Consider the following 10799-nt stretch of genomic DNA (forward strand, 5'->3'; position numbering starts at 1 on the left):
CTAAACACATTTTAGCTTAACCAGGGGTGTAGCGAAGAATGTTTTATTGGGGGGGATGAAAGATACTTCTCGCCAACCCGAGCCGGGAGTGCTGTTGGGAACTCAAGATGGGTGCTGACGAAGGGGTTAGAGTTCGCAACTTAAGGAGGGTGCAGAGAGACTTTTCGAAATCATTTCGCCAACTCAACCTAGAAAAAGTTGATGGGAATGGCTACCCCTGCCCCTACGTAGATTCACCCCTCCGCTTAACTAAATATCGGTGGCTGGAATCAAGTTGTTGTATCTCACGGCACTGTAAGGGCAGAACAGGCGCGTACCGAAGAGAGTACGTTTTGGGGGGGGGGGGTAAGGGTAATTTGCCAAGTAAAAAACAAAGTTTGTCAAGTCGTCTAAGTTTCGATTGTTACGGTAGATTTCAAATTAAATGTTTCATTAAAATTATAATTGGTGGCGCCATCCGCTGTTAGCAGCGGGAACTATATACTATACAATTGAATTAATAGTATTAATGTACTTTTAAAGTTATAGATGGCGCCACCCGTATAATGATAGAGTTGACGGCTGATTGCGCCGACTGGAAATTTCAGAATTTGTTTCGCGAAACCACAACTACCGAACGCGTCTATGTCATTCTGGCGGTACTATTCCCAATTCAATGGCGAAAACGGCTAGGCGTCTAGTTATATTGAGTGAAGCATTTGCGTACTCTCTTTATATATAAAGTGAGATACACGAAGTAGAAAACAGAGATTGAACGATGCTACAGCAATTTAAAAATCCTATCAAACCTTTTTACTATTTTCTCGTCGTGTATCCCGCTGTAGTAAAAAATAGATACATTTCATCCTGACGAATACTAGTTCTTGTTTAACTGAACTGCTTTGAATAACTGGAATTATTCATACCCAAATATAACAAACAATTCAAACACTTATTACGGAAATATGAACGTAAGAACAATCGAAACTGTATCACACGTTATCTTTACCCAACACAACTTTAGTAATATTGGCTTGTGAAATTTTCACTTTCCTAAAACATATCACTATAATATTCACGACTTACCTAATTTACCCTAAGTAAAAAAAACTGTAATATCTCCTATAGAAATTAAAACTATTTTTATAAATTTTATACTTGCCAAATTTAACGTAGAAAATGAACACTGAAATAATAACGAACAACCGATCGGATATTCTCTATCACGCATCTATCTGCCTTTCAATTTTATAAGGTGCTGTAGGAAAAAAGCTTTTACCAGAGATACTGACAATCTCTGCTTTTACCACAAGGCTGAACTAAAGTTCCGACACACTAGCTGCCTAGCATAGAAATCAGGTCTTGTAAGTGATACATAAGGAGAAGCAACTACATAGAAATCTCAAACATAGTAATGATTTTAGGGAAGTAAATTGCTGGGAAATTCTAAATGATTTGTTTTTAATTAACTAACATGTTTCATAATTTTGATTTTGCCAAATCCACCTCGATTTGTTAACTCTACAAAGCTTTTGGGGGGGAGCCTCCCCCTGCCCCCCCCCCCAAGGTACGTCCCTGGGGCAGAGACGTTTCCAATGTGAGGCGTTGGCGAAGTACAGGTCTCGAAATCTTGCCAAAACCTACGCCCGCTGCACCTCGTTATTCAGCATATTAGAAGTTTCGTGATTCATGGTTTCGAATGGCAGTATCCTAGTTAACTATAAACTTAATTATAATCAGCTAGGCTAGTACACAAAGTACCACCCTAGGTCCACTTCATTTAGCGACTTTTATTGCCTTTAATTCAGGTGGCCGGGCTACAATGCGTAGGAGGGTGGTGGCAAACCCCTTTAACCAGTGAGGAGATAAATTGTAGTCATTTAAATAACGCGTTATGTATAATTATACTAACGTCAAAAGTAAATTAGTAATTAATTAGTTTTCAATTTTTTCAATTTAATAGCGCGAACTAGCTTTGGGAGAGCTGAATTGTTATCTAGAGGGGTTAATCTAGCGGACTGAAACATTAAAAATAACCTTAGCACGTAAAAGTTCCGGGACCTAGTGCGTAAGAGCTCGCTTATAGACAAATAAGCTGGCACGCACTTGATTTAAAATTTAACAATTAAAGTTTTATTTACTTTGACCACCACGTTATATTACATTTGGTCGGCGCACATTGCCTGACCGCACGATCCCAACATTAAAACATTTCTGCCCTTTTGGGGCTCTAGAGGCGTGAGGAAGCCTCCGATGGAACTCGGTTTAATCTCTCCCGGAGTGCTGGGAAATTTGCAGAGAGCGTGCAACGAAAAAGGACCAGCATTCTCGATGGAAAAAACCCAAACGTTTCGAAATGACTCCTTACTGCCTCCACAACTAATGCTGATTGACAGCGAAGACATACAATTATACAAAAAGGATTTTAAAAAGGAGTTTTACAATAAGCATACACTTTGGAAATTTACATCAATAATACAAGCAAAGAAAAATATAAACATATACAAATTTAAAATAAACGTGAAAGTCTTAACAGTTACACAATTAATGAATACAGATTTCGATTATTAATTTGAGTTCCCAACAGCACTCCCGGCTCGGGTTGGCGAGAAGTACCTGGCTAGCGATCATGAAATATTAACCGCAAAATAAACTTTAATAATACAAAGTGCACATTAAACATTTGACCTGAATAGTGTTTGAATGTTTGAATTTCTGGTTTGAATTTCCACTGTTGCACTGACTTCAAATCCGCGCCGTACTTGTAGGAAAAGGAATAATTTTCCTCTTTGCCAACTTACCTGGCTCCAAAGATTTCGGCCTGCCACACTTTTTCTTGTGCTCATATTTCCAAGATTCTTTCTTACACTCGCATACCTTAAAAAACATACTTTTCTTCAAATTCATTTCAATTCTTAATTTTTTCGCGCCAAAAGAAATCTATTCCACCCGCTTTCCCGCCAAAACACTTAAAATAACTTTTTAACCTGTGTTTTCAACACGCGTGAATTGTATACTTAGACGAAAGGAGATAAAAAAATATCCTATCAAATAATACAAATAACTATACTATTAAATAATTAAAATAAATATACTATCAAATAATACAAATAAATGTACTATCAAATAATTAAAATAAATACACTATAAAATTATATAATTCGAAAGACCAGGACTATATATTTTTATCAAAATTTAGCACTTTTAATATATGGCGCATATAACACCGCGAAAAAGCGAAGAGATATACCATTTTAATATTTTGCTTAATTCAAACAGCAATGTTTCTGCGCCAAAACACGTACAACATCTATTCCAACCTTGTTTTCAACACATACGAAGCTAAGCTTCGAATATCAGTATAACTTGTATACTTAGACGTAAGGAGAGCGTAGGCTTCCGCATGCTGAAACAGTTGGTGAAAGAGAATATAAAAACACGCTTCCCTTTGAAACGCGCTTTCTCATAGGACGAAAAGAGTCCGCTGTCGTCGAGGAATTATCGGCTCGTGTGTCCACTGATGCACTTTATTACGAGGTTCGTGGTTACGTCCCCTATTCTTCTGGGAAATTTGTATTTATGGAATTCGTTAATTCAACTTGTTGAGTTATTATTCATCGTGTACGAAAGAACTACTTTTTATTTTACCATAATATCCAACCACTTTACCTTTTAAGGTAAGCTTTCGATTTAAACCATTTGTTTTAAAAAATATAAAAATATTTTGATTTATTTTAATTCAGTCTGATTTTACATGACTTACAACTCTAATGCAAATATGATCTGCAGCTTACATTTCAAGGACGTAGATTACCAAGGTCTCAAGTTACGTAAGTTTAAAAATTGAACTTTTCCAACTGTACTCTTGCAGTTCTCAAAATATGTGCAACGTAAACGAACAGTCTGTAAAGAGAGAATAATCAAAACGTTTGAGCTTCTTCTTCTTCACCTTTCAAAAAGCGACAATCCATCAACACGCTTCTTACATCAAAAATAACTTGGCGTCGGAAGCTGTTGAAATATTAAAAATTTTGCAGACGGCTTCTGATTTTCTAGTAAATCCATCTCTGGAAATTATTGAGACCATGAAAAAGACCATTTACAATGTAAAGTATGGCAACAAAACCAGAAGTTACACGATCTATTTAAAATTAAAAACCTTATGACTTATGCTGATGAAAGAAACGAGGATGCTTTTTTCTTATTGAATGTAGTTTGCAACTATAAGAAAAAGCGTACTACGTGAAATAAACTTTTCTTATCCTAAAGGCTTTAACTAACCCTGACGTTATGGAATCGCTACTTCTCCATCTAAGCAAACACTCAAAAGATATGTAGATGGTGTTAGTTGAGAAACAGGCGTGCCACCAGTTATAAACGGACTTGATCCTAAAAATAGGTTCGTGTCACTCACTATCGACGAAATGTCCATTAAACCTCAAGCCACGTTTGATAAAATCTTAGACCGCATATTTGGTGTGAAAGACACTACTAAGCACATTAAGAGCGCAGCCGGAGCATCAAAGCAGTCTAGAGCGAGTACAGGGGATCCGATTGAACTTCCAAAACCCAATTACCCGGAGATTGCCAAACAACTTCTTTGCTGGTGCCGACTTTTCTTCAATACAACTCTTGGGCGAAGAGCTGCAGAAATGTACACTCTGTTATTCAACAAATAGAAGCTTGTGGTTATTTCATCATCCAGATTTCACAAAACAAATTTGGGCCAGGTTCCGCTTGTTCGGAAATTGTTTTCGTAACAACCTAATATAAACTTTTCCTCATCCAATTGATAAAGAAACTAGACTTTTTCACCGTAGTTTCAACCCAAGCCACATTATTAAGAAAATCCGAACAAAGTTTCTTGCAACTCTTATTGATAAAGTTTCCTAAGATGTTTCAGGCAAATATGTCGAGCTACAAAATAATGAAAACATCAAAGCTCGTTATCCGAATAATATTGAAAATATCGGTGTCAAACGATCCAGTTCCCTCCAGCCGTAGCTGCTGTTGGATATCTGGAGACCTACCCTGGAAGCCATCCATCTGCGCACAAATTCAGGACAATTTACATGAAAACCATTTAAAAGCGGTATGACATGCGTTATGTTGGAACCAAGAGTGTTTTATATACTTTTATATGAGACCAGAGATTCAAAGAAACTTTCGTTCTTTTCTATGAAGGAAAAGAGACCGACCCTGTAAAATGTTCAATCAAGATGCGAGGAGAAAGTTCTAAATAATGAAATTGATAAAGCTCTAGAACCTAAGCTAAATGGTACTAGCATGTAAATTATCGTAATAATTATTTAAAATTTTAATCTGTATAAATCGGATCTAACTTTCACTTGGTTATTTATTTAGCGGTATATAAGTGTTCTTAATTTTTTAATTCTGATGACGCAAATCACTTGAGGTGATACGACAGAGTATTTGAAGAAATTATTGACCAAGAAAATTAACCGGATACATTATATAAAGTAAGTTTATTCTAGCCTATCGCGAGTGGTGGAACATCCATATTTCAATCATTCCTTTCGTAAAACGACTGCATTCTTTATTCAGTCTTTATTCATTCAAATCTTACACCCTTTACTTTATAACTGTTTAAATCTATAAAATATAAATACTTAGTTAATTAGACACGTTACAATTTTAAATCGTATATTACTGTCAAAAACCTTTTTCTAATCGAAAAGACGTTCATTTGTTTATATTTCTTGGTAACGGTAGCAGTGCCTTAGCTTTGCAGGAAGATTGATTTGTCGTACTCGATATAAGTGTTTTTGAACTATTATTTGATTTTAATTTAAGGCTGTTCTATTTCCAATGTACCTCGGATTCTGTGTAGACATGAATATAAAAATTTATTTTCTTTGAATAAAAAACTATTTCGCGCATTATTTCGGCTTTAATAAATATAAAAACGAGTTTTAAATGTTGTTTATTCAATATCTTTAATTTTATTTAAACCATTTTTCTTTACATTTACAAAATAAGAAAGAAAGAAATTGTGAAATACCAAAATTTCGTCATAATTATCAGCTAGGCTAATACCCAAGGCGCCACCTTAGATCCAAGTCATCTAGCGACTTATTATGCCTTTAAACAGGTGGCCGGGTGACATTGCGTAGAAGGGTGGTAGCCAGCCTTACTCTAACTATTACCGTAAACCTCTACAAGTTTTAGTGGAAGTGGAATCCGAAGAGCTCAGGGGAAAACCTCTTAAACCAATGCGGAGAGAACTTGCAAACTCAACGCAGAAGGATTAGTTCCGAGTTTACACCCATTGCCACAAGTTGGGATCGAATCCGGCTCCTCTTCTGCGAGGTGAAAGATCTCAATAAAAAGACTGCATGTTCTATCCGCGCCAAAACGACATCTTTCACTTTCGCAGTTGTGGAGTGATTTCCACTGCCACTATCATCGCGAGGAGAGCGCAATCGGACCGAGCGCGTGCAGGGCCATGGTTACTTTCCCATTTATCTTCGTAGCCTGAGATGGTTTTTTCCCTTTTTAGAGTGGGTTTTAAGCTCTGCAACTGGTCATATTTTAATTCTATTAACGGAGTTTAAATCGCAAGAAGCTACATGCACGAAGAGGAGCGTTTTAAAAAGCTCAACGTGTTCGCCCCTTTTATTTATCGAACTTTGACTTTTAGCTTGCAAAATAATAACGAATTATAAGCTTGAGTACGAGCTTTATCACCTTTTTACGCTGTGTAGCCCCGGCTGTGTTACGCATCGGAGATACTCGTCGTTTTCTTCGTTTATCATCGGCGCTTAGTTCTGAACCGATAAATTACTAAACTTTAAAATTAGAATTTGGCTAAGAAAAACGATATTGGTATTAAAAATTGTCATTTAGCTTGGCTCTCTTGTTTATAAAACGACATCCAACTGGTCAAATTAGAAGACTTTGTTGCCAACTCCGTCACCTGAGGAAAGCGACCGACGGAATAGACACCTCGACCCTCAAACGATTGCAGTTCATATACACGAGGTAAATAAAAAGATTTGCATATTTCATTTAGAATTGGTTTAAGAAGTCAAGCCACGTGTAAATCAAATGCAGAAAAATCACGAAGAAATCACGATCATCAAATTCAAAGAAATTTTAAAATAAAGAAAATCATAGGTAGTATTGCCGCTAAGTAAACTGATTTTCTTTCAGTTAGCTCCTGTGGAAAAATTCCTAATTAATTTGTCTCAGTTTTTAGAGCGGCACAAATCTTTTAACTGTTTAGGCGGTGTTTTGGATCGAGTAGAATATATGAAATCTGTTCTTTGGTCTTCTCTAAGTGGGAAACTTTGTCTCAAATTTTGATACCTTTGCGTGTATAGGATCCAAAATACGCTGTGGTCTATTCCGTAGGTCACTTTCCTGATTAGGCAACAAACGTGTCTTATTTCAGGCTTTGGATTTATCAGTTTTTAAAATCCTTTCTCGCTTAAATGAAAGAGCTGTTCTCTTTGCTACTAAACAACGCGTCATTATCATAGGCGGCAACCGCCTTTAAAGTGAATATTGATTCATGGTGGAAACGCCGGGGAAGCCACGTTTGTTCAACATTTATGGTTAGCTTTGCAAATACCGATTCTCGGAATAGAAAAAATGAATTTTCTAGAGGCAATGTCTCATCAACGGTTGGTTCTAGAGAGATACAACTGACACTTTCTAAAAATGACTCGACTACAGGAAATTCAAAAATTCAAGTTTTTTGGCTTTACTTAAATTCTAAAACAATTGGGAAAATTAAGTGTTTTAACAATAATAATAATAATAATAATAATCAGCTAGGCTAATACCCTAGGCACCACCTTAGGCCCAAGTCATCGAGCGACTTATAATGCCTTTAAACAGGTGGCCGGGTTACAATGCGTGGGAGGGTTTTTAAGGAAAATGGAATTTGGTGCAAAAATCACAACGGGTAAATAATTATTTAACCTCAGTTAGGGCCAGCTAAAACGAAACCTTTCTTTCGTCAAATTTTCATTTCATTTGTATAGAGGTACTGAAATTAATTGCTAGTCACGATCTGGCATCTACTCTCATTTTGTTACTTTTCGGTTAGTTATAGCTATCGTCTGTGGAAAAGAAATTTTTCTATACAAGCCAATATAATACCGCCAGTGTTTCCAATGACCAAAAATTTTAAAGAGAAGGAGAGAGAATCGAGACTTAAAGGCGCTTGATGACTGTCTACTAAAAACTTCGCATTTCGATCCTTAAATCGATTGAGATCTCTATCGAGTTCGTAAAAGCCAATTCTCGAATGTAATATGATCAAAGCCCTGCAAAACAAAAAACATATATTTAGTCGTTTATCCATTTAACGAATTCGTAAAAGGTTTTTTACGTTTGAAAATCTGTAAACCATGTAGTTTAAAAGTGTTTTACTTTCAAAACAAAGCAAATTTTGTTATTCTTTTAAAATAGTTCAAAAAAATATATATTGAAACGAAGAAACTTCTTCAAATAACTATAATTTTGATCGTACCTATAATTTAACTAGACCCTTTAAGGATCTATTATATGAATAATAATTACTCGATCTTTCCACTTTATTAAAAAGTATATTTTATATTTACTTCCAAGATTTTCCGGGACTTCAATAGAAATCAATATAAATTGAATATAACAGAGAAATCGAAAAACTACTCGTTGGAGGGTTAACCGTTTTCATGAAATTATTGTAAAAAGATATTATTTAAAGAAAGTAATTTGTTTAAATTTGGCTTGTTCTACACTTACACTTGTGAACTATAGGGTTAGGAAATTTAGATTCGTTCTTTTGTTTCAGCAATTACACATTTCAAAAATTCTAAAGTTCTAAGATTTTTCTGATATTTACATTTAGCATGTTAATAAAACTCACTAATTAGTTATAATTTTGACTTGCATAGTTCCGGATGAAGTAATTATTCAAACGGATTATTTGATTTTGAGTTTATTAAAAAAATTGTTTCCAAATGATGTAATTTAAGAATTGACATATTTCCAAGCTTTTCTGAAAAATCTCCGTAAAAGGTTTTTTTTTAAAACCCGGAAAATTATTTTTATCTTTTAAACTTAAAAATTTAAACACATACGGTAAATTAAAAATAATATTCATTTGGATAAAAATAGCCTGATCAAGAAAAAAAACCATGTATACCAAAAATGAAAAAATATGTGATTTATTGCTTTAGACATCGGTGATCCTAGAGAGGGAGTTTTTGTCTTGGCATCAGTATTTTTCCAAAATTGTTGTTGAAGTGGGGTTGTTTGCGAGAGGTTGAGTCCCAGAAAAGAGAATAAGAGGACTGAAGATTGACTTTGTCGTTTGGATCATTAAGGTTTCAGCTGAATAGTTTTTATGACTACATAAACGAGTTCTTTTTAAATGTAAGATGGAGTTTCTTATATCATCATGGCTTATGAAATGAAGCTGTTCACTAAGAAAAGACTTTGTATTCGGGTTATTTATTTTTAATGTTCCCTAAGTAAGATGGTGGCGAGCTGGTATTAGTTAAACTCTGCACATTCGCCAACGTTTTTAGAAACATTAAATTGACAAAGAAGGGCATCCCTAATAAACCTAAATTTTATTTCTCTTTATTATGAAACTTTCATTATTTGCTCCGATAATCGCGATGTCCACTTCGAATGTTATAGCCACCTCAAGTGGATAAATCTGAAATGACTTTTCGACAGTGTTACATAAAACAAGAATCAAGCATATTTAAAACATTGGTCCTTCGACGATAACTGATAATACCTATATCAAATCTACTAGATCCAGTTTTGATGCAATTTTGTTTGGTAGGTACTTCAGAAATTTATTACTGCGTTAAATATTGAACTAAGCTTCTATTTGACTCATACTACAAGTTTCAATTTATTTATTCTAAGGGGGAATTATTACGTTCAGATATTTCTTAGTATTGCTTCAAATCCTCCGCATTCAATAAAATTTTCTTATATTCAGAGTTTATTCTTACATTCTGGCCAGGGAAAAATTTTACACTATCTAGTCATTCTCTATTAACAACAAATAGATCGAAAATAATTGTGTCCTTTTTAAATTATTTAGAGATATAGTAAAAATAGTAAAATGTTTACAAATAATTTGACAATTATTTGCGAATACTATTAATATTTGATTGACCATTGTGTAATAGCCGCAAGTGTGGTAGCCCCTGTGATAACGCGCGACTGAGAGATAAATTGTGACGGCCCTATACCATCTAGCAACACCCCTCTAACCCCAAACTATCCTGGCCGCCAATGATGGCCCGTCAATTTCGCATTTGTCAGAACTGTGAGAGCTGAACTTCACCTTCTTGAGGCGTCGATGAGTTAATGGTCTGAAATGGAAAATCGCACACCTTAATTTATGTAAAATGAATTAGTCTTACATTTTTTTCAGATCTTCTTTAAAATTTTCAGGGAGATTTCTATTGAACACGAAATGATATTGACTCGATTTTATGGGTTCATTTGGAAAAAACAATGGATTGTCTGGGCCTATTATATTGAATATTGTGAACATCATCAAGGAAAATTCTTCTTCTCCAATGTATACCATCTTTCCTCTTCGTAAATAATAGAAGACATATGAAAAAACGTCTCCTCCTGTGATCATATAAAGATGGTTACGCTCAAGCATTTTTTGGACCAAATTGCCTTTAGGTCTCTGTAATAAATCCAAGGAAAGTTCAATTAATTGTGTTAATCTTTCATATCGATTCTAAAGTCTAAGACGGGGTTTCAAGGAAATGCGAAACAATTTGCATCAAATAAACATGAATTACAATGAATTTTCAGGAATATTCAAG

This window comes from Leiobunum rupestre, chromosome 4 (assembly GCF_980474605.1).
Source record: "Leiobunum rupestre chromosome 4, qqLeiRupe1.1.hap1, whole genome shotgun sequence".
Taxonomy (NCBI): Eukaryota; Metazoa; Arthropoda; class Arachnida; order Opiliones; family Sclerosomatidae; genus Leiobunum; species Leiobunum rupestre.